The 25,031-nt window shown below is 37.3% G+C and overlaps 1 protein-coding gene across 3 annotated transcripts in view; it reads right to left on the bottom strand.

The window, feature by feature from the left end:
* The window catches only part of SLC8A3 (solute carrier family 8 member A3), a 199,239-nt gene that overhangs the window by 95,988 nt on the left and 78,220 nt on the right, over positions 1-25,031 (bottom strand). The gene's annotated exons all lie outside the window — the stretch shown is intronic.

Raw genomic sequence — 25,031 nt, 5'->3', positions numbered from 1 at the left:
TTCCCTGCTCCCTCGTGTGCAGCACAGCGGCTTGATGGGGAGGGAGGGGACGGTGTGCATGACTTGCAGAAGAAGTCTTTTGCTAAACACAGCTGAGCTCTTCTGCAAGCTCTTGTAACTCTTTAATGACCAGACAAACTCTGCAGTTGTTTCTTTTTGCATATCAAAGCACAGCGTGCCTCAGAAGTTAATGAATGTCTAGGCTCCATAAAGTTTTTTTTTTTTTTCGCTTTGTTTGTGGTTAACTCACAATGAGGATATTATATAGTAACTGACACCACGTTGCCTAATAATATGTTGAGACAAACATATATCCTAATTGCATTTAATAAAATAATGTACCTGTTCTGATTTACATACAAATTCAACTTAAGAACAAACCCACAGTCCCTATCTCGTATGTAACCCGGGGACTACCTGTAACTGTTTGCAACACAGACAGTACTTATCTGTATCATTACACAAGCAATATTATGGCTACAATCTTGTTAAACTGAAAACATTTTTACAGGGATGTATTTTAATACCTCTGAGTGGGATACAATTGAAAACACTTTACAAGCAGAGCTGCTACTAAAGTATTCAGTTCAGTGACCAAGCACAAAAAGAGTTTGAAACTTGAGAGAGTTTTGTGATCATCTATCTTGTATATAATTGTGTACAACACATGCATGTAGTAGCTATCTGTGTGGTAACCCCACACAAATACAGGTAGAAAATTAGGGAAGGCAGATTTTGCACAGAAATAAACTATACTTATCTCCCAGGGACTTCGGGTAAGTTAATCTAAGGGAGGTGTGAAAAAGATATAACTAAACTGGTGGCATAAACTAGTGTTCAGCTTGTGCTCATTAAACTCACTCTTTGAAAGACAGTAGACATTCCTTTTAAATAATACAAAACACACACATATTACATATTCAAAAGCCAACTACAGGCTAAAATGGGTGCTAATCTCAAAATGTAAATGTTTCTGCTACGAACAGACAGCCTTCATAGTGACTGTAACAATAATTGGCAGACAGAGTAAAATTCTGGACCAACAAGCTGCCCACACCAGTCACCTAAGAGTAATTCCAAAGGGTGACTACTGGTATCTTGATTTTTATTCAGAGGTCAAGCACTGCTTACAATAATGCTATTGGTTAGCTTTTAAATGCCAAAGATAGGTAGTTCATTCAGTTTTCTTGCTTTCTCATGAAGACTTTACAAAAAGCAGAAATAAGTTTCAACAAGTCCAATCCATACCTCGACTGCAGAAGAAGAAACAAATCCCGGCACATTGGGCATGATTTATTAAAGCTCTCCAAGACTGGTAAAATTAGACTTTTCTATAGTGAGCTTTATCAATGGAATGCACAACAATAGGTTCTGTACTACAACATATATTATTTACCTCTGTAGGTGGCATCCTTTAGACTACTCAGTCTGTTATTATGCACCTGAGCACATGGTTACAAATCAGGACTGAGTTTAGGGATACACATTGGTAACAAAGTGTGCTGCTCTGGGTTTACATGCACTGGGGTCTTTTTCTATCCCTTGTTTTTTAGCTAATGCATGCTGACGCAAAACACTCTCTGTCATTGCCAACACAGCACATTGGCATAAACTGGCAAAATAGAAATAGGGCTTTTTGCCCTGCCTACGCAATAGGATTTGTGGACTGATGTAGTCGGATGCATGTGCTGAGATCAAGCTCATATTTTGTGCACGTGAAGATTATCTAGTGAAAAAATATGGTGATGAGGTACAGGAACTGTAGATGAAGTCAAGGAAATCAGCTAGAGCTCATATAATATAACTTTGAGATATGATTTACAATATGAATAAGCCTTTCTTTCTGTTAATATTATGGCAGAAGAAAGCATTGTAAGGAAATACTGGAAATAAAACTAACACTGTCTAAAAGGAATAGATGAATAAAAAGTTGCAAAATATCTATGTCTACTGATTAGAAACTAAAGTGGCAAACATCAGCATCAGTCCTACCATATACAACCTGTGCAGAATATCAGTGTCTCCATCATACCCAATACAGTTGAAAAAGCAAGTTGTCATGGCTGACCTTTCCTTGTGAAAAAGCCAACTGCCTGGCTTGCACGCTGATTCTTCAGTACCACATGCAATCCTGTCCCTAAGATGGCTTTTTCAAACCCAGGCCTGACAGGTACAATATGTACAACAGGTACAATACTCAGTCTTTTGCATACATATACTTGTTGCACTACAACCACAATTGTTCTGCAATAATTGTAGTGCAAAGGGTAACCATGTCCTGCTCTTATTAATCTCTTGTATCAAGCTAAATAAACATAACGTATCACTATAACTGGCTAAACCTAGTCTTCATCTCGTTACAAGCTCATTGACATTTTGAATATGTAATTCTTTCCCAATGTGCATCATGCAACACAAAACAGTTTTATCTGCAATTGGTAACAAATGACTCATTGCATCTGCTATATTGTGCATAGGGTGCTAGGCACGTCAGTTTTTTATATTCCCATTAATACATTATGTGCTTTAAGCTGCTTCCCAACAGAGGTTTTATAAGGAAAAAAACAGGAGCGGCCTTTTTTATTGCCACTGCAAAATTCCTTTGTTACTTTAACTGGAGCCAAAGATAACCTGCTGTTCTTCTACAATATGCTATGCATCATAAAACATGACTCTTCTTCCCTAAAATAAAAACCTTTCGATGTGCCGGAGTCTGCAGGAGGTAAAAATAGAAAGTCACCATCATTATCACTTCAGCAGCCTTGCGCTCCTGTGCACACGTTACGAGCCGCTATTATAACACAATTTGACATACTGTTCATTACCAACTTGATTGTATCCTCTCTGCTATTGTGTGAGAGATGGCAGGGAAGAGAGGTCTCATAGTTCCTCATCAAACCACCAGAACATAGAGCTCATAAAGGTGGAAAACCTCTGTGCTTTAAAGAGGGCCACACTGCCTGCAAAGAAATCCTCATGACAGTTCCTTCTGCTACACATGGCATCGGAGCATAAAGCACTCTTAGAAGTGTCAGAAGGGGAAATAAGTTAACACAGGGCACAGTTGGATTAGAAAGGATTTTGTGAAATTTTATAAATTATAAAATAATTTTGTTATAATCCTACCTGCCATCTTGTTTAATGGAATGCATCACATTCAAATAACTGTAACAGAATGCTTCAAAACATCTTAACAGTTTTAACTACATATAGTTTAAAAACGTAGATACTTCTGGTCTGTACAATCTTAACAGCACAATGGCTCATGGGTCCCAGACTAGATTACAAATATATATAGAAAGGGACACCCAACCACTTGTCCACAATGTACTGTCCAACAGCAACAAAAACAACTAATGCGTTTCAGGGGCCAAACGAACTACCCCTTCTTAGGGATACAGAAAAGGAAAAAAATTGCTTAAAAGGAACTAAAAATATGTTTGGTTTATGTCACTGTATATACATACATAAACATAAATATCTATTTATCCATGTGCATACACAAAAAGTTTAGAACTTTACCCAGCAATTGTATGCTCATGATTAATAACATATAATAATGACTTTTGTATGTCTGTTTGTTAAAGAATCTAAGAGCAGGACACAAAGTAAAATATTACTTTGCCAAAGTGCTGCTTCTTAGAGGAACTAGTGTTTGTGTGGATGTACCTGCCATGCTCCAAGGTAGATGAGTGAGTGCAAGGACCAAATGTATCCAGCCTGGGTGGTAAGAGGTCAGCTAGGAAGATGGTCATTGTGCTATACAGCTAGGCCTGGTGACTATTTCATATCTGAGTTTTGTACAACAGCAGGAATCTGTTTAGTCCTTCCTTAGTCACTGGTGATGTAGACAGAGCCCTCTCGCTGCCTCCTAGGTAAGCTGAATCACCAATTCCCTCTACTGGGCTCTCCTAGCTAACGGTGAGATCTCTGGAACTCATTTGTGATCTCTGCATCTGTGAGATCTAGTGTGATTGTCATTGGTGGGCCAGTTCAGAGAAAAATGCAGAAAAAGACAGCCACTATTGACGAATACAGTCTATAAGAATAAGTTGAAAATGGCAGCACATACTTTTCAGGGTTGGGTAGATGGAGTCATTGATGTTTTTTATTTTTTTGTGCTATAGTTTGTATGTGTGTATATATATATATATATATATATATATATATATATATATATATATATATAGCAGTCCACTTTCAAACAAAAAAATCACTGCAGTGGAAAATATTTACAAGATGATTTTATTTTTACTCCCACTACCTGTTATTGATTCAACCAACGGGTCACATTTGCTAGCTAAAAATGAATGTGTTATTTTTGCCCAGTAAAACACTCTTATAAATAATTCTGTGAGCATCATGTATGGTTTAAAAATAGTAATGAACAGACGTTTTGATATGATTAATGCACAATAAGCCGCCTGTTCAGTTATGACTGTTAATGTTCTTTCTCTTCTGTCTAAAACAGCATTTAAACAATATGATGCGAAGCTTAGTAATGTACTTTCTATATAGAGGCATGGATCAAACATATGAGGAGACAATGATGAGATGAGTGCCAGAAATGCCATTAACAAACAATTAATATATATTGTACATAGTTTATGTTTGTGTGTGCATATATATATAATAAAAATATATAAAACACACCTACTGACCACCTAGGTATTACTTCCCAGTACCGGCTGGGTTGGAACCCCTTTTGACTTCAGAACTGCTCTAATTCTTTGTTGCATAAATTCAGCATGGTCCTGGAATGGTCTTTGGTCCATACTGAAATTATAGCATTATGCAGTTGCTGCAAGTTTGTTGGCTGCGCATTCAAATCTCCTGTTCTGCCACATCCCAAGGATATTCTGTCTATATTTGCATAACAGATTAGATGGAAAGGTGTATCTAATAAAATGGCCAATGGCCTAGCTTACAACATTGAACATCATCACTGAAGCATCCCAGCCTCCAAGCTTTGGAAACTCTATTAGCCCCTATATGCCAGAGAAACGTATTCTATGCCTCTAATGTCTGATAGCGTTTGCACAATACTTTGACAGAATTTAGTGTTCAAAAGAATTTTACCAGCAAATGTTTACCGTGTCATTCCCTATAGCATGAGCTAGTAGAGGTTTGCATAGAACAACCTGAAATAGCATGCAACAGCAGCCTCTGTTTCCTTCTCAGTACAGGTTTCCTTTAATTTGTTCTACTTGCTGGAGGTAATTGGTAATGAAGGCAGGATTTTTTTCACACATTTCTGCAATAATTTGTTCTACTGCTGAAGTGTAAATTTCCAGCCAAGAATTGGAATTAGTGATATGCTAATAATTTAGCAAGTCTACAACCACAGTGTTTCCCAGCAGTGAATACTACTGTCAAGAAAGGATCAGCAAGCAGATGGTTAGCATACGAGCTATCTAAGGGACACACTAGCCAGATTAATCTATGATTAGGGACCTAATCCTGAAATTGTAATGGTGAATCCCCAGACATTCTATGTGAAAAGAAATACTGTTTGGGAATAAGGTAGACTGTACAGTCATGTAATGTATCATAATTACATTATTACAGATGCGAGGAGGGTAGATGAATGAAGATTCCAGCATGGAAAAGACTGAGAGCCTGTATACTAAAAGTGATAACAGAGGCTATGGTTAGTCTAGACATGACCAAAACCTTTGGGCACCTATGTTTCCCACCATATGCCAAAACAAGAATGCCTACTTGGCCAATCAGAAAGAAGAGGAGGCTTCACCACATCTTCAAGTATTGGTTTATTAGGGAACTATAATAACATTTCTTTTTTAGACTTAGGTCATTTCCTAATGGTTAGCAGGTGGAGGGCACCTTGTGGGTTCAAAATTATTTAATACGGACAGATTGTACATCTATTGCCCAAAATGTGTTTACAAAACACAAAGTAGCTCACTCCAATTTATTTCTTTTATACAATACCTCATGCATGGAACTGGAATTCTAATGGCATACATTAGACATATCCAGATTTAATTCTAGCCACAGTTGCCTTTGGTCTAAAAAATAAAAATGGTCAACTGAACACTTTATAACAAACCAGCAGTGCGGAATCGCAGTACAAATTTCTACATATTAAATTGATGTTTGAAGCAGTCAAACAGGATTCTTCAAACATGCTTAGCAAGAGCTAATTTTTGGAGCATGTGAGTGAATTCAACAATTTAAATGCAGCATGAATACTATTTTATACCTACTAGTAGCAGATAACCATCATGAACTGTAAATTGGACTGGTAGATTTAGATCTACTTTGCATAAGTGAATAACAAATTATTGCTTAACCCTCAAACTTTTTATGCAGATATAGCAACATGTGTTTTTTTTTCCTTTTGTGTTATTCTGCTTTATCTTAACTTTCTAACGGCTACATTTGCTTAACTTTTTAGCCTTAGACATTAAAAATTACAAACTTACTGACAGGCATAACAAGTAAAACTACTATATTACCGTAGAGAGACAGACAAATAAAAATGCTATGGCAATGCTACCGACAGACTGCTTCATATGTTATTTATTTTATTTTTTTGCCTTTAGTTACTCTTTAAATCAAATCATTCAATGCAAAACAAAAAGGTAACTGGTACTTACAGAGGAGCTCATTTATCTGAAGAGCCAACGACCATGGAGGATAGAAACCTTTACATTACACTGAAACCTGGGATGTAGGTCTCCATGAGTGCTATGCTGAACATGCGGATACCAAGACATGGAACATGCCAGAACTTTTGAATGAGTCGCGGTTTTCTTGTTTTACAGTCACAAGTTCTCTTTTATTTTTTCTCTATTGTGGAGGAAATCAATCCATGAAACACCTAACTGTATGAACAGGGGCAGCACCCAACAACAAAGAGACCACTGCAGCAAGCCAGCAAAAAAATAGCTAAAGCAGTTGTCAAACTTGTAAAATGAAGTCCACACACCTACATAAACCATGAATTAGAAAAAGCTAGCAATTACAACAGTGCTGACACTGATACATCCTTAGCTCTGTGGTCTGGAGTTTACAAGACTGAGTAGTTATCAAAGACATTGTTATATAGCTCACCGATGTGACAGATATTTGCAGTATACATTCTAGAGTTTCTTGCAGTTGGTGGTCAATCCAAGCAGAAAAAAATCCTATGAGCCCCTTGAAGAGTACTATACTATAATTCAGGAGTTTCAAGTAACCTATTAAAGGTAGCCACTTCTAGCTTAATTACACCCAAATAACAGAATCCATAAAGCATTACTGCAAACTGGAATTAAAATGTGCAGGTATTTTTAAAGAATAATGACAGATGGAATTTCTCCTTTTTTCCCAGTGTTTATACATTGCCATGCCAAGAGTGGTAATGGTAAATTCTAAGAAACATTCAGAAACAAATACAAAAATTGGTATTACACAGAGGATGCTAGATACCTAAAAACACAAGTCCATTGAGTTCAACCAAAAAACAAAAATTAACAGAAACTTTGCATTCTGAGAACCCTACACCCACAGTGGATCTAAAGGATCTGATGAACAGTGAGTATTGTTCTTACCAGTAAAATGATTTGTACACACTATATCTTAATAATATCTTGGGTATATAAAGGAAATAACTACTATACTACAACAGTTTTGGTTATATATCATTCCTGTTTATTTTATTATTAAATATCAGGGACTCCCCACCTCCCAGTATCACCAATAACCTCCTTACTTTAATTATGCTACCACTGCCATCTTCCTTTACTGCTGTTTCTAATTCAACCTTGGCTTTTACCATATAACAGGTATCATGTTTTTGTTTGGAGTACACATTTTTGTTTTTTACTGCTGAATTTTCATCCGCTTGTATTTTGCATTCCTCCTCCTCCTCCTACATGAAGATGCTAGCTAAATATTTTATTAATTGAATATAACTATTTGATGACAAACGTTATTTTAGAGCCAGTGATATCATCACTGGGTTTCTGTGTTTCTCTCTTCATTATTGGCAGATTGTATCAGGTGGGAAGGCCCAGCCGGATGCTAAAATTGCTTACAAAAAACATCACAGTACCTCAGTACCCCTCTCAAGAGTAATGGACTGACCCTTGGGGGAGGTTATGCAAATATCAATAATACCTAGCTGGTGCAGAACAGAAAAGTTATGTTTAAATTGTGGATTTTTTTTCAACATTTTTAGAACACTTTAGTATATATTAATTTAATATTGTAAATAATTGTTTTTTGCAGAAAAGTGGACTGAACAGATCTTTTTTGAAGTTGGTCTTGGAGTTAAGAATAAATACATTTTTTTTGCAAACAAACATTGGGATATGAAATACATATCAATTGACAAGATGCAAAGAAATCATACTGACACCCCTTCCTGGGGATAGAAATATTTGTTAGCACTGTAAAATTTTACTTCTGGAAAGAAAAAATATAATTTGTATCTTACTGTCTTGACTCCCTATAAACAGAAAATCGGCAATACTCTGTCCTTTGCACCTCTACATTCTGAAATCCAGCCCTCTACTTTTTCCCCAGAGTCTATCATTGAAAATGACCATGGCAACAGTTTCCTGGGTTAGCAGAAAAGTCTTCTCAGTGCCAGTCATTACATCATGTCTGAATTCAAGGTTTCAATGATGAGATATTATTAGCACTTGTATTCAATCCTTGTATCAGGAACTGAACATGACCAGGAGAATTATATCTTACTCAGGTTTCTATACCATTAGATGTTACCCAGCATTTCATTGTGTTATGTATTAAATATAATGCATAACGGATGAGGAGAATAGCATGGCATGCAAAAGAAAGGACTCTATTAGAAGAGATGAACGTTTTCTGTCTGAAAAATTACCATTTTTCACTAAGAAAACATCTAAGGTGTTCCACTATAAAGGAGTCCCAGTTACCTTTGTTTAGGCCGGGTAAGCACCAGAAATTTACACCACAGTTTTAAAAAATTAAAGCTAAAGCACTTAAGCTGCGTACACACTTCCAATTTTTATCGTTGGAAATGAACGACGAACGAACGACCGATTGGCCAAAAATCGTTCGTAAAAAAAGTAACCAACGACGCCGATGAACGAGGATAGTCGTTGGGAATGAACGACCGGACCGGCGGATCGGATTGGACGACGATCGTTGAACATCTATCGTGTGTACGGTCGTTCAGTGATCGTCCATGGTCTGAGCATGCGCGGTGAACGAACGTTCGCTCACTTCCTGTGGTGCACATCACTTCCTGTATCGTTCAAACGATCGCATCTATCGTGTGTACAACATCTTTGAACGATCGTGTCGTTATCTGTAGGTACAGGATCGGTGCCATACGATCGTTCGCAGATATCGTGCAGGATCGTTCGTTTACCAACGATAAAAATTGGAAGTGTGTACGCAGCTTTAGAGGCAGCGTTTGACACTTGGGATGCAATATAAATGGTAATAGATGCCTGACATGAATGTAGTTGCAAAATTCATTATGCATCAATGTTTTGAAGTGTTTTTGTCCACAGAATTGGGCCCCCCATGAGCTTTGTCCATTGCTGCCGGCATTGCATTTTAGAAGCAAGCAAGAACTGAAGTATGAAGTATGAAGTAAAAAGAATGAAAAGCGGCAAATAATTGTAGCAGGACTTGGCAAGGCTGTGATAGCAGGGGACAGTACTTTTGTACTTGATCAAAAGAACTTGACCATTGCCATCCTGGAACTTTTAAACATGGGGAAGGGAGCCAGAAAGTTTCTGACAGCAGCCCTGGAAGTTGAGAAGAAAGGACTGAACAACATATGTAATTGGTTGTATGAGGAGGACTGGGGTAGCATAAACAAATTGCCACTCTAGCGGGAGACTGAGGGTAGTCACAAGGTGGAGAAGAAATGTGGGTTGCACATTACAGTTCAGGATAGGACTTTGCATCAATTACAAGTTAGTACAAAGCAACTAGAAATGTGTTAAATCTTTATACAGCCCTCTTTACCTACTAATTAGGATAGATGTTCAAAAAACAGGTAATTTGCAATTGAATACAGGTCCTCTTTAGTGCTGGCAAATAGAGCAAAGCATTATCACTTTAACAGACTGAAAACACAACTTTATTATTCAAGCCCATACAGACTCACACACATCTTGAAATATCATTTATATTTATTATTTGCTTTAAAATTGATGCTTTCATCTACAGCAAATTCTCTGGACATTTTATTTACTTTGATGAGTTATTAATAAACTGGTGGGTTCTATGCTACACATACTCAAAGAAACACATCAATGTAAATATTCAAACAGGTACATATACAGGGAAAGGGCTTGCAAGGGAATATTTGCCTTCCATGTTTCACACCTATTTTTTTAAAGAGCATACAGTGAGATTTTTCCCATAACTGTAATCACTGCTATAGCAACAAGGATAGCAGAGGCAGCCACCTATAGCAGACCTTGAGGGCCCAGCCCGGACTCTGAATGTCTTTTTTTTTTCCTCATTGGACCAACAAAAACATCATAGCTACGTATTTATTAGGTAGAAGAGCCTTTTATGCCTGCAAGCTTTATTTACTGTGTGGGATATATTTGCAAGCTATGTTAGTTACAAATAAATTTACTTTTAAAAAAAAGATGTCAAAGGGCACATTGAGGTTTAATAGAACTGAACTATTCCTCCAATAATAAGATACTATTTAGAACATAGCTATATCTGCTGCAGTTATGTAACACTTCACAAAAAACATGGCAAAATGAGTGTAGATCTAGCGGTATTCTGAAATCAGAAAGGAATCTCTTTTTCTGTTAACACCAAATTGTACCACCCATAAGGCTTTATTGCCCCGTGGATCAATAGCAGAATTTTGAGCTCTACACCTATAAGGCTTCCTTTTTTTCCTCAAGGTTCTAAATCATTAATTTTTTGTTTTTCCAAACAGAAAAGGACATATCGTGCTGGTCTCTCATGATTTGCAAAATAAATTAGCAAATTCTGCTATATGAAGTTCTATATTAGATACCAATCTATTCCCATGAATGTCACCTCTAAATAAACAATAATTGTATGCTCATATAGTTAACCCTAAAGTTCCAGCTCCACTGAAGTCTCATACTTATGTTTCCATACTTCTGAAAGATCCACAGGGAGCTGAACAGCCTCAGTTGCAATCTCGCCTGCCAGCACCTTGCTTCTGGCACCTGTATATGCATGTTATCATCCCATTTATTTCCATGGACAGGCTATTATGCATCTAAAAAAACACAGAATTAATGGCACTGAGGCAACAACAGGAATGAGGGAGAGTTTGCAAAAGTGACTGTGCAACTCCCCATGGACCTGGCAGAAGTGAGTACAGGTTAGTATTAGACTTTGTTGGGGACTTTTTTTATACAAAAATTCAGTTATTTAAAGTCTGACTACTTTAAAAATATGTTCTGCACCAAGCAGCAACTTAGCAAGTTGAGTAACATAGACACATCCTTGATTCACAATTAAATCAAAAAATGTTTTATAGAATGCAATGTTTCCTTACCTTATCTATGGTTGGCTTTTAGAGATCCTACTATTGCAAATATTTAGATTCCAAAAAAACTGTTAAGAATTAAATAGTATATGTCTGGTAAACATAAATGTGTGCAAAAACTCTTAATACTTCTATACAGAAATGATTTGCCTTGCTAAATATAAACATTTATACCTTTTAAGTAAAAAGTGTTTTTTTCCTAAGATTCCTCTGTTGTTTTAGCCATTTTCACCAAATCAGATAAAACTTTACCTATATTATCCAAAGTAACAAATTAGTTGCATGGAAAGCATTAAAAGCAGCCAAGGATTGAATGTTGTTTTGTGGGAACAGGGGATATGTATGACCCTATGGGAGTAATGCTGCTTATGTTCTCTCCTGTGAAGAGCATAGTCAAAAATATTGTTTGCTTTCAGCTTGTTTGTGTGCTTTGTTTGCAGATAATGGGGAAAGTCCAAATAATTATTTAAAAACAGATACAACTGCAGTTTCTACTGGTCTACAAAGTCTGCTGGATTTGAAGCCTGGAAAGCAGGCAATTGGTATGAATTTTTATTATGATGCATTTTATTTGTACATTTTTTTCTAATCCTACATTTAAAAAACTCCCAAACAAGTAAAAATGTGTCTTGGTTTGCCATTATACCTTGCAATGTTAAACTCCCTTTCTGATTTGATTAGAAACATAAACCTAAATGGGTCCCTACAAAAATAAAGCATTCTCATGTTATTATCCAGATATTGCTGTAGCAATATCTCCACTTCATTCTATCTGCAGAACCTCAGCTTGTGATGTGGGAGGGATTACCAACCAAACACACTTTAGTATTATATACATTACAAATTACATTCTACAAGAAGCATACCCCTAACAGCCCTGCTGGGAGTAGAATGAGGGATGGCTGAAATGGATTATGACACAAATAAATGAACCTTCAGACTTTAAGATAGAGCTGGAGTAGCATTTACTTGCTGCTTGTAATTGTAGCATCTAGATTTCAGCTTTCCTATCTCAATCCTGTGGCAACAAAGGCCATATGGTGTTTTAAAGGGGCACACACATCTCGTGCCAAAATTAATTCTGCTACTAAAAAGCCTAAAAAATTGTATGCATTGCTTGCTTTGGGACTTGTGTTTCTTGTAAACCCCATAACCAAGCATCAATCCGGTTGTTCAGCTGCTAGTTAGGAGGCCTGTCCAACAATAAAAATCTAGTGATAATCATTTTACAGGCTTATCTTAAAATATAACTCCCACTCGTGTCCACCTCAAATGCTCACATTAGTACATGAAACTGCTGACAGCATCAAATTATAGGAATCATTTAACATGGTAATTACATGAAATAAAAGGGCTAGTGGGAGGTAAATGTGAACACGGATGACACAGCTAGTAAACCGTTTGACACTGGTACATCACACCCCGGAATCTATTATCGTGGAGTATGTTTCAACATATAGCTTAAAGGCTATTAAATGACTACTAATCTTCTGGCTGACAAAGTGAAAGAGTTGTGGGTGTAGCAATTACATCCTGAGCAGCCACTGGAATTATCTGTGCAACTAAATCCACTGTCATGTATCTTGCATGACCATTTCTACATAATGGCACAAGGAACATTACTCGGTAGAACGTATTAAATAATAAACTTCTGCATTGTAAAATTAAAACTTTTCAAAACACAATTGCACAAAACTTACCAAAGCTATAGTACTGAATTACAATAAATAAAAGCGGAAGAGACTGGCCACATTGTCCATAACAGCAGCTTCTTGTGTACTGTAGGCTTGAGAGAAGTTGGCTGGATTTCTAATTCCTCTATATTTTAAAGTTGGGGTTGCATTTAATGTAAAGGTGCAATTAATGTCAGTATAAACTGGCTACAGGGTGTCCGAAGCGGTGAAAATAAAACTGCCGACTTTACTGCACACCAGAATGAAACAGACTTTCATTTCATTAGGTCAGCCATATTCCTATACTGGTAAACAAGTGTTGTAAACTCTCCAATGAGCACAACAGTGGGCACCGCATAAAGTGCTTCTTCCAAGCTACCACATGCATCAGGCCATGGGTAATTTCTGGGGTCAGTGCCATTGCAGGCATTGTATATCCAGATTTCACTTCACACTCCAAAACACACTGACTTGTTGAGGAATCTGCAGCCTAAAGTGCATCTCTGTGAAAAAAAAACTTCTTTTGTTTAGGACACTTTTGAAGTACAGAACGGTTAGAACCTCTGACAAGTTTTGGTGTATCTACATGGGAAATTCACTCTTTGATTCATACTGGCTACCATTATCACCAAGAAAGAGAAAGGGTAAATCCAAAGTTTTAGAACTGTCCTCAGAACAAGAAGTGAAGGGAAAATTTCCAATGGGGACACTTGCTCCGAGAACAATTATTTGAGATGGGAGTTTTCCTCAAACCTACTGTTTCTGAAACAGGAGGTGAAGAGAAATTAGCCCAATTGTCAACACACAGCAAAAAAATAAATATTTACCTGCCATTTTAAACAGGTTCTTCTCCTGTACTAAAATTGCTTACTGCACACTACAAGTTTCTCACAGTGTGCATTAGAAGCTATAGCAAGTCAGATAGAGCCAACTTCAATTCATGGTAGGATGACACTGATCTTCTATCACCTCTTTTTGGGTCTACTGTCCCTGGTCAGGCCCTTTTATCAATTGGATTTCAGGTCATGGAGTCTCAACATCACTCAACAGCTAAATAGTGTGCACAAATAGCTACAAAAGGTAAAGGAAAGATTTTTTATATTCCGATCACACTATTACATCTGCTAAAAGTCACAGAATTGTCAGGAAAAAAAGCTGAACATTGCCCAAGGGTTATTTAATCAGAGTGCATTAAAAATGCAAATCTACTCATAACTGCAAAACTCTCTGCTAAGCAAGGAGTTAATGGATTTAGACATCATAGTTACATGCACAGGAGGGAGCAGCACAGCTTATTTATTCTAAACACTTGCTGATGCAAAGGGAATCCTTTCCTCTCAGCAGAAATGAGATGAATCCAGTCAGGTGCTCTGTCACTTCAACCAGCAGGACAGGGCTGCATGGAATATGGAGACATTCTACCAGAGGACAACGATGGGGGGGGGGTTATTTATATTTATACTATGTGCAACATTCCCAGTGTAAATCATTATGCTTAAGGATACCATGTCTAGCTAAAAAATTTGGAATTAAATTATTAAACTTTAAAAAAAGCAGATTTCATTAAGACATCAACACACTTTTATTTTTATAATCACCGGGGGAACAATTAACATTAAAAAATATATATAAAAATTAGCGTGCCTAGGGTAAACGTGGCCAAGTCCCCATTACTAAATAACAGATAGCTAAAAATCAATTATCACTCTGCCCTTTGCATGATAAAACAGAGACATAAACCCAGCATATAAAAATGTTCAAAAAATAAAGTTCATCCTATTGTGTCAGAATTCCACCTGTCTGCTCCGATGGACAGGCTGGAAATAATGGAGTCATCTTAGGAGCTATGTGGCACAGACATGCTAACAGGGTTTGTGTGACCTATCAGCTGCAAATTAAAAGCCAAAGATGTTAATTTGGAAGGAGGGGGGGGGCGTGGGGGGGGGGGCATACTGGGCCTGGTTTTTAACATTCTCCAAGACTGGAGAAGATAGACTCTCATGGCAGAATCTGGGTGATCCAGCAAACCTAAAATGGATTTTTAAAATTATTTGGAAAATGTTTTCAATTCCATTCCAGGTTTGCTGGATCACCCAGGTTCACCCATGATCGTCTATCTTTTCCAATTTTGGAGAGCTTTGATAAATCAGGCCCACTGTGCCTATCAGCATATGCAGAGTTGAACTGACCAGTCAAGAAGGCCAAACTTCTGAACCTGGAAGAAGAGTAGAGGAAGATGTTGGCACCATGAGTCTCCAAAGGCACACAACCACATGACAGAATTAGTCTAATACTGAAATCTACTTAAAAACATTCAGCTTCTCTATATGCTACTGGAGCTTGGTGCAACCTCTCAGTGAATTTGAGGGATTACATTTAAGCATTCAAATGTGCATATAGGTACTATATGGCCATATCCCCCGGATTGTATGTGGATATCAGCGCCATCTACCTGGATCCATTTAGGATCCTTTCACATGAAAGCTCGCTCAAAAGCTGACAGTAGTAAATATTTTGCACATGGAAAGTATACAGTCTGAATTAAGATGGATTGGTCTGGCTATTCCTAAAGAAGCAAAATCTGCGAAATGCGTTGAAACTCTGACGAGACTTGGATTGAGTGAAATGTGTGCCTACTGTGCAAACTGTACTTTTTAATGATTGAATACATTTTGCTTTTATAATTCCTAAAATAAATATGCAGCTGTAAAAATTATAGTATGAGTCTTTAACATCCTTTAAGTAATTTTCTGCTTTATAATATGGGAAAAAAATAAGGAAGTGGCATCTAACATTGCACCGGCTCCTTGTAAAGACAACATTTACCATTGGGGAGGTTGCAGATGCTGTACCTCTGTGGGTTAGCAGAGTTAAGTTTCACTTTAATGATCAGTGTGTTGCTACTCTTATTCAGCATGGAAGGGAGGTGACACCACTTTATTCAGAATTTACTAACTTTGTATTCAATCTGTTAACACCTGTGTGAAAGGTAGAAAGCGTTTGGAAAACTGCAGTGTGGGATCTCTTTTATTTTATACCATTCTATGTGTGTAGTAATGTATACATATAGGTATGAATGGGTTCATATAGTTTTGATTTTACCTTTTATACAAAACTGCAGCAAATGGATGTGAACCAGCCCCATTGGAAATTATAGAAATTATATGAAATGCATTTTAAGCAACAAAACCCATGCAGTTTGCTGCATTAAAACTGACAAATGTGAATTGGCTTTAAGGCACTAACCATTACACAGGCTGTCGATTCACTTCACAAAATAGCTACTTTTGAATATGATTGTTGCAATTCAAAATATCCTTTCCCTTGGTATGGATTTGCTCTCACCAAATGCCTCTTCATCAGGGGAAAATGGATTTTACACCAACCAGTCAGTATTTATATGATTTAATTTGTTTTAAACAGGTTTACTACTATCTTCTTTTGCGGTTTTACAAAGTACCAGGTTTAAGAGAAGAAACAAAAGTGTCCAACACTTCAGCCAAACCTTAATTCTCCCACTGCCATTATAATTTAATGTGTAGTTTGTAATAATTGTTTACTGCACAGTATATGAGCCAACTTCAGTATTACAAGACATTTGGGTGCATACAGATTATGTTTTCAGCTGCCAGCACAACTTGTAAAGAATGCAACTGGGAGCTGAGATTAATATACTACAGGGCTCCCATGGAGAACAATGGCTCCCTGAAGGGAAGGGCCACTGCCTTCTTTCCAGGAATAAATGAAGCACACTGAGAACAGATCTGATTACTGAAGCAGGTCTACAAATCCTAGACCGAGGCCAATAATGCTATCCAAATAAACAATCTCTGATTCTGAAGGCTCATATTTTTTAATTGGGCATTAAAAAAAACAAGTTACACACATAAAATATTTCCTATATATGGTTCTTTATTCTAGTGCATCCAGGAATCTATAGCTGAATCTTGTACTTTAGTAGACCAGTCATCAACTTAAAACTACATTAGATGTTATGCAAAAGAGATGTTAATCTAGATGTGGTATTTTATATCATCTGCTCTACTTTACTATCACTTTCTTCCATGTAATATATGTAATTCAAAATCGTCTAACCTCAAGGAATGCAATATCAGGAAAACCCACCGTGCATTTGGGATGCCAGCACTCACATATACTTAAGATTACCAATATCACATAGGTAAAACCAGGTGCAATGTCTGCATGCCCTGCTACATTTATTTATTGCTAAATTATCAAAGAAAGAAAAATGTTAATATAAAGGTTAACCCGAGTGTGATTAAATGACATTTAAAACTTCAAATTCATTAGTATATGAAAGACACAACTGAGGAAAAGTCCTTCGCACTTATCTAGGTTATTTAGGCACTAGGACCTAGTGAAGCATACAAAAGATGAGCAAACAGCAAATTATCTTTGTAATTTCAGATAATAAATTCACATCTAACACACATGCTATTATTATAGGTATAATATGTTCCTTTTAATCTATTGTGAAATGGCTGAGGCGTACGTTTCCACAATAGATGATCATTGTTCTGTTTGTCTGAGATGTATGTTCAGTGATTGACAGAAACCTATTGATATACTATGCCATAATTTTCATTTGTCACTTTTTTGCATATAAATTGCACTGCATTCTAGTGGATTTTAATAAGATGAACAATATGTCTTTTACTTTTCTTTAGAGAGGTGCTATTTTTTTTCTTTAGTAAAGGCTCAACTATAACCTCATCAGTATTTAAAGCACTTCTACTGAGAGATTATGGAACAGACCATTGATGACCTGATTTTGAAAATTACAGCTTGCCTGGTTGTTCTGATCTTCTGCCTTTAATACATTCAGAATCACTGACCCAGAATGAGTATGCAGCTTTAGTGTTCAATTAATTGTCACCCAGTTATCTGAATGTTTTTTTTAGGTGCGTGACTAAAACTATGGAGGCCAAAAGATCAACTTCACATCCAGGCAATTACGTTCTCTAAAATGGGCTGGTAATGGGAGCTTCCATAAACTCTTAGTATAGGTCAAGTTTAGGAAAATACCACCCAACAATAAACTGTAAAGATACCTAATTATTAAGGTTGTTGGCATATTTGAGGTATCAACGTTACCATTACCCTTTCCGGTGTTAGCAATAATGTAATATTTAACATGCATTAGCTTTTTAATATCCAAGAACAACAAACAACTTTGTGAATATCCCATATGACTTTTTTTTTTTCCATGCGCTTTGATAAGCTTTATCACAGGCCTAGGCCAGTGTAAACACTGAATTGTTTCCATTCAGCTTCTTTGCAGTCTGGGTCCTAACTGACATAAATCTGCAGGTCAGAAATTGGGATGAAAATGCATCAGGAGGGTAGACAACCTCTTGGGATACCCACGTGCATCCCAGGGGGTTTCTGGCTGCTCCTTCTGCGCATGCCTAATCTGGAGCATGCTCAGAAGAAGCCTGTTCTTCAATGGGGGGAAAAAACTGCGCATGCGCAGTGAGACTTGCATTTTTTCCCCCCCATTTACAGTGGCTAGATTACCCGAACTTGCACCTGCACAGTGCATCACAGTGAAGATGGCTGTGCCTGGCACTTCCTCCACTGGGGCGCAGACAGATAACAGGATAACACAGAACTCAATCCATAATACTTCTGGAGGGATCTGCGGAAGTAAAGGTGAGTTTTTTCTTTTAGCTCTGCTTTAAATAAAGCTCTGTATTTAAAAGGGAGATTTTATAACTCGTGAAACGCAGTGTCAACTTTAAATAAAAATTATATCTGGACAGTGGTGTCTATGTATGAAGTGACAGTTTTTTTCTACTTATATCCAAGTGATGGAATCTCACCTTCATGCCAGGTGAAAGTGTTACAGAAAGCAGGAAAGTGAGACTCCAACAATACTAAAGATCTCTGAGTGTTTCTTGTGGTATGTGGCATAAGCAGCAGATCCTTTCTGTCACACTCAATGCCCTTGACAGTCTGCCTTCTTCCCATAGTTCATCCTGCTGCAGTCCTTTACCAAGTTAATGCACAAGCACCTAGCTATCTGTTGCTCAGGTGCCCATTGTAGGCACTTGCAGCGATGGTACAGCATCAGCTTGGGCACACTGACTGGTCTGCAGCTAAACAGCCCCATACAGAGCAAGCTGCAATGTACACCATCATTATACTGTTGTATTGCAAAACCTTTCCCTCATAACCAGAATCAGGTTTTATATCAATTTGTGCTACGGTAGCTATTCTGTAATTAACTTCCCCCTCATTGCCATCAATAAGCATACTGGAAACACCATAGAACACCTGATCTTTAGAGATGCCTGACGCAGTTTTCTATCACAATTTCACCACTGTCAATGTCACTCATATACTTATTGCTTGCCTATTTTTCCTGCTTTTACAACATCAACTTCATGCACCTACTGTTTACTTGTTGCCTAAAACTTTCCACACCTTGACAGATGCCACTAGAAGATAATCAATGTTATTCACTTCACCCATATAGCCCATAGACACTTTCTGTTTCTCCTATTTCTAGTAAACTGACTTGAATGACGCAGCAAGATTTTTATTGTTCCAGATGTTAAGGCACGCAAGTGTCCCACAACAGACTAAGAGCTGTCAGATGAAATCAAGTTTAGTTATAGGGTACTTGGGCATTTGTGTTTTTCCTCTAACATCAGTATGTTAAGCATTTTCATGGATGAGGAAACCCAGTCTTTGAACTAGATCTTAGGGATCAGTTTACCCCCAAACTGACCGCAGATGTGCACACCAAGATAAAAAAAAACATCAGTTCTCCAAATTCCACCTCATTAGATATATTTTTTTCACTCCTAAAGGTTTTTTATGGGGGAAAGTAAGAAAAGAGAAAAAGAAAGGGAGTAGAGGCTCACACACTAGAACAGCAGAGATCAAGAGCGAAACGTTCACTTAGCTTTATCCACATTCAGTTTATTCAGCAGGAGAACAGGGCAGGTTACAGTGTCTATACTTATTGTGATTTATCATAAATTGGTGTTTCTTGCTTTGCAGACAGCATTACGGACTGCACAATACCCAGAAGGAAAACCTAGCACTAACCTAGCACTTACCTGTGCTTCCCAGGCAGCACCCTTCTTTACTTGGGCATTTTCGTAGAAATGAAAATCTGCATCATACAAAATACTTTCCCCAGTTAGAGTTAAATTTCAGAATAACCCTGATTGACTTGGAGTATCATTAATTTCAAAGTCAATTTTCCACAAATCAGTACAACTTTATATCATTCACCAATCTTATTTCAAAGTTTACAGTGCAAACAGAAATATCATTTAGCTTAGTAAATGAGATGAAGATGTGCTTACTTTATTATATAACAAAAAAGAAATTCCTCTCCCTTTCAAAATTTATATGTACATAATTGTGGAGATTCACACTGTTTAACATCCTTTACTAAGATAAGTAAAAATTAACTTAAAATGCTCTAGTCCTTTAGTAAATCATCATTAAAACAGAACCATAACTGATCAAGCAGAAAGGGACGGGATTTCCGCTCTGCAATAAAACATACTTACCTGCCTGTTTGCCATGTGCATCCCAGTGTATGATGCTAGGATGTGCTGGGTATCCTGACATCCCTCAGGGTTGCAGGGAGTCAAACTCCCATGCATGTCTACCCGGCCCGACCAATCAAGATGGCCAGAGAACAGGGCAGGCGGAAGAGAGGAAGATGGCAGCGCTTGCCACAGGAAGGGAACATGTTTGTGTATTTGTTTGTTTGTAAGTTGTGATCAGGCAGCTAAGGTTATTTTCTGCAATTAAGAACCTACTTGGTTGCAATTTTCTATTGTTTAGGTATAGTTTTGCTTTAAAGAATCTACAGTAAAAAAAAAACCTGGAAACACTCTGTTCTTAAAAAGTTAGAAGAAGTTAGCACTACCATTACTGGTCCAGATTGCACATGAGCTAATATGAGCAGAGCAAAGTTTACCCTGGCTCTTTACCCTGGTTATCCTGGATACCTTTACTGTCTTATTTTCCTGGGAGTGAAAACCATTACAACTGAAAACTGCAAAAGGGAATTGCTTAGATCTCTAAAAAGAAGTAAAACCATGATGTGCAATGAGGGAGGGGGCTGTTTTATGGAATAGTCTCCTCATTTTTTCTAGAAAGTTCAAAGGCAGATTTCAGGTAAATAAAAAAACTGATTGAAAGCAAATGCAAATAAGCAAATACCACATTTTCCTGTGGTTTTACATGCAATTAATTTTAAGACCTAGGCAAATAGACAGTACTTTTAGATTGACATACTATTTACATTTATTTATTTATTTTTTAAATAGCTTTAAGAGCAGTTATACTAGTCAATTACATACACAATCTCTCCTTCCTGCAGCACTCAATGGTTGCACCTTACAGCTTCTTCTCACGAGGTGCAAGTCTACGAGTTGGCTGACTGATTGCTTTTCTCTATAACTCCATATTAAATATATTACCAGTAATAAGTGGGTGTAAACATGTAAGAATGTGAGTCATATTAACAAAAAAATCTTGAAATCTCAATTGTACCTAATTGTGTAAATAAACTCTGGCTGCCAGGGAACTGTAGGCATTTAATTTCTAACTGCAGCTAAAGACTGTGGTTTTGTAAAAGTACTGGTTCAGCCCAACACAACAACCACTAAAACTTCAACCAAAATGTTCATGCCCCATACTGAATTGTATTATTGACATGGATCACTGTAGAGGGACCACTGCTCACACGCAGTGCAGTGCAGCTTTTATTTATTCTCTCTTACCTTTACAGATCTTGCTCATGAGCAGTTTGCACTGATTGACTGGGGTCATAAAAACCTATGGTGAAGATTACAAACAACTCCCAGCATCCTGTCCCTGTATGTTCACTTGGAGCTTCCAAAGTTCTACAATTTTGGGCAATCACTTTTAGGTTTCTTTGCACCATTTAGTTAGTTTTCAGAGTACAGTCTCTGGTGGTACACTAGAGACAAAGCAAGCTTGCTGTAGAATAAGCATAGCTATACAGGTTGTCTGTGTTGCTGGGCTGCACTTGAAATCTCATAACAGCTTTCTGATGTGTTGTTAAGCAAAAACATTTGAGACATCCAAAGGGGTTGGTGGCTTGGCTTTAAAAGCAGTTGCAATGTAAAACATTTCCTCTGAGATGCTGGTTTGCAAAAATGTAATATTTTCTGCCTTACGATAATAACATATGAAGTGTGGTGTTTACAATGTCACTTACAATCGAGGATAAAGGGTTTTTAGTTGTCTTCAGGCTCGTGCCAATATATCTCTTGTTTTTGTACCTTTTGACTCAAAAGGGACATCTATGTAGCATGGTGCGGTTCTGCAAATAGGCAAAATTAATTGTTTATTGATCTGCACAGGAGAAAGCTAATGTCAAGAACAGAACAGTGACAGACAAGCAAATTGATTGTCACACCAAGACGGCATACTACTGTTCTCAGTCATTGAGGGACATTTATGAAAACTGGCATGCTACAGATAGATGTTGGTACCCAACAGCTATTTAAATTAGAGAACTGGCCAAACAGAAATCTTATATTTGCAATGATGAAAAAATTATATTGTTCACTTACATTGAGATCACAAGAGTACCACTAGTACAAGACTGGTCTGTCCAGTTTGAACATGTTTTCCAGTACAAAAGGTGTGAATTTTATATTTGAACATACAATAGCCATCATGGTGGGACTGCACCTAACACTTAAGATCTCTGTGGCTAATTAACACTGATGTTCGTTAACCATACACCACCTAGACAATGTAAGCAATGGCAGGTTGGTTTTGGGTCATGTTAAATATAGATAACCTTTCCAACGGTTTTAATACATTCTGAAGCAAAAAAAAGTGGAGAAATGCAAATCCAAAGCTCTGACTTCAAACTGCCTTTCTAAATTTTTTGGCAGCCAAAAGTCAGCAATTCAAACTATGACACAAGAAGCAGTCAGGCAAACTTACTCTTTTCAGGTGAAGTTTAGCAATAGTCACTGTCATATTCATCTCAGTATATGTTTTATTCAAGCCCTATTCCTGCATGTACACTTCTATATTTAGGATAAAACACATTGATTTTACATTCAGCACCAAATATTCAGAAGCTGGGTCTATCTGTCCAAAACCGACTGATAAGAGATTACAAATAAGGTCTAATATTTTGGTTAATCCTTTACCATCATCACAATGATCACATATATACTATCTGATATTATACTACCTACATGGCATTCAATTTATTTAGGAGCTTTAAGGTAACATAAGCCATCACCAATATGGCACCTAGTCAGAGTGCTGATTTGTCAAAAAAGACCATTACAGAAAATGTTATAAACTATGTGCACAATTATTAGAAAAGTAAGTATTTTGACCATATCATCATTTTTATACATATATTCCCACTCAAAACTATATCAAAGTGTGCATAATTATAGGTAGCATCTTTTCGTCTGGCAAATTGCTTTCCTCTTGAAATTGCTAAGATATGGGGATCACAGAACCATTAAACGTTTTGTTGCATATAGTCAACAATTTCAGGAGAAACGTGTTGCGAAAAAGAAACGCGCAAATAACTGCCAAAGATTTGAGAAGAATCATACGTAAAGCTACCAGGAACCCATCATCCTCCAGTGCTGGCTGTCATAACTCCAGAACTTCAACCTACCTGCGCTCAGGACATGGCCAAGGTAAGGAAGGCTGAAACACAACACCACTGAACAAGACACATCATTTGAAACGTCAAGACTGGGCTAAGAAATATCTCAAGACAGATTTTTCAAAGGTTCTATGGACTGATGAGTTGAAAGTGACTCCTGTGGGATCAGATGGATGAGCCTGTGGCAGGATCGGTAATGGGCACAAAGCTCCACTTCAAACCAGAGGACAGCAAGGTTGAGGTGGGGTACTGGTATGGACTGGTATTATTAAAGATGAGCTAGTTAGATCTTTTCGGGGTTAAAATTGGACTCAAAATCAACTACCAAACCTACTGCCAGTTTTAAGAAGGCACTTTCCTAAAGCAGTGGTACAGGAAAATGTCTGCATCTTTCAAGAAGATCATGATTTTTATGCAGGACAATGCTCAATTGCATGTATTGAAGTAATCCACGGTGTGGCTAACCAGTGAAGGACTTAAAGATGAAAGAATAATGGCATGAACTTCTTCCTCAGCTGACCTAAACCCTATTGAGAACTTGTGGGCCCTTCTTATATGGAAGATTTACGGGGAAGGAAACCAGTACACCTCTCACAAAAAGTGGTTCTTCAACAGATCAAGACAGACTCCATGATTTGGAAGGCTGTTGTTGAGAAGATGGGTGGTTTTGCTGATCACTGATTTATTTTTTTTGAAATGTCAGAAATGTTTATTTGTAAATTTTGAGTTGTTTGTTTTTTATTCTCACTTTAACAAATGAAAAAAAAAAAAAAAAATTTTGTTTTTTATTTAGTTCCTTTTTAAATTTGGACACTAATTGTTGCCTACTAATTGTACACACATATGTATTCCCTGAGAATGTTCACTCACATTTCCTTTGTAAACATTTCAGGTTTTGTACAGCTTTTTTTTTTTTTAATCTGCATACATAGAAGCACATTTACAGCATGTATGCACAAGAGGTGAAATGCAGCAACCAGTATTGAAGCACCACATTGGGGCCTATTTACAGGCCCATTTCCTGCAATAAAATAGTATAAATTTGATTGCATAAGATTTTATTTCAGGTAGCAATCCAATTATTTTTCAGGGTTTGCATCTATGAATTGTAGATTACTGTTTTGGAAAAGAAACTGGTAGGGCCCTTTTTTATCTGCTTATACTGCAAAACATGCACGCAGCTGTGAATGGGACC

This window comes from Pyxicephalus adspersus, chromosome 12 (assembly GCF_032062135.1).
Source record: "Pyxicephalus adspersus chromosome 12, UCB_Pads_2.0, whole genome shotgun sequence".
In the NCBI taxonomy this organism is placed as follows: Eukaryota; Metazoa; Chordata; class Amphibia; order Anura; family Pyxicephalidae; genus Pyxicephalus; species Pyxicephalus adspersus.
Note: the sequence above shows the minus strand (reverse complement) of the source record. Positions and strands in the feature narration are given on the sequence as shown.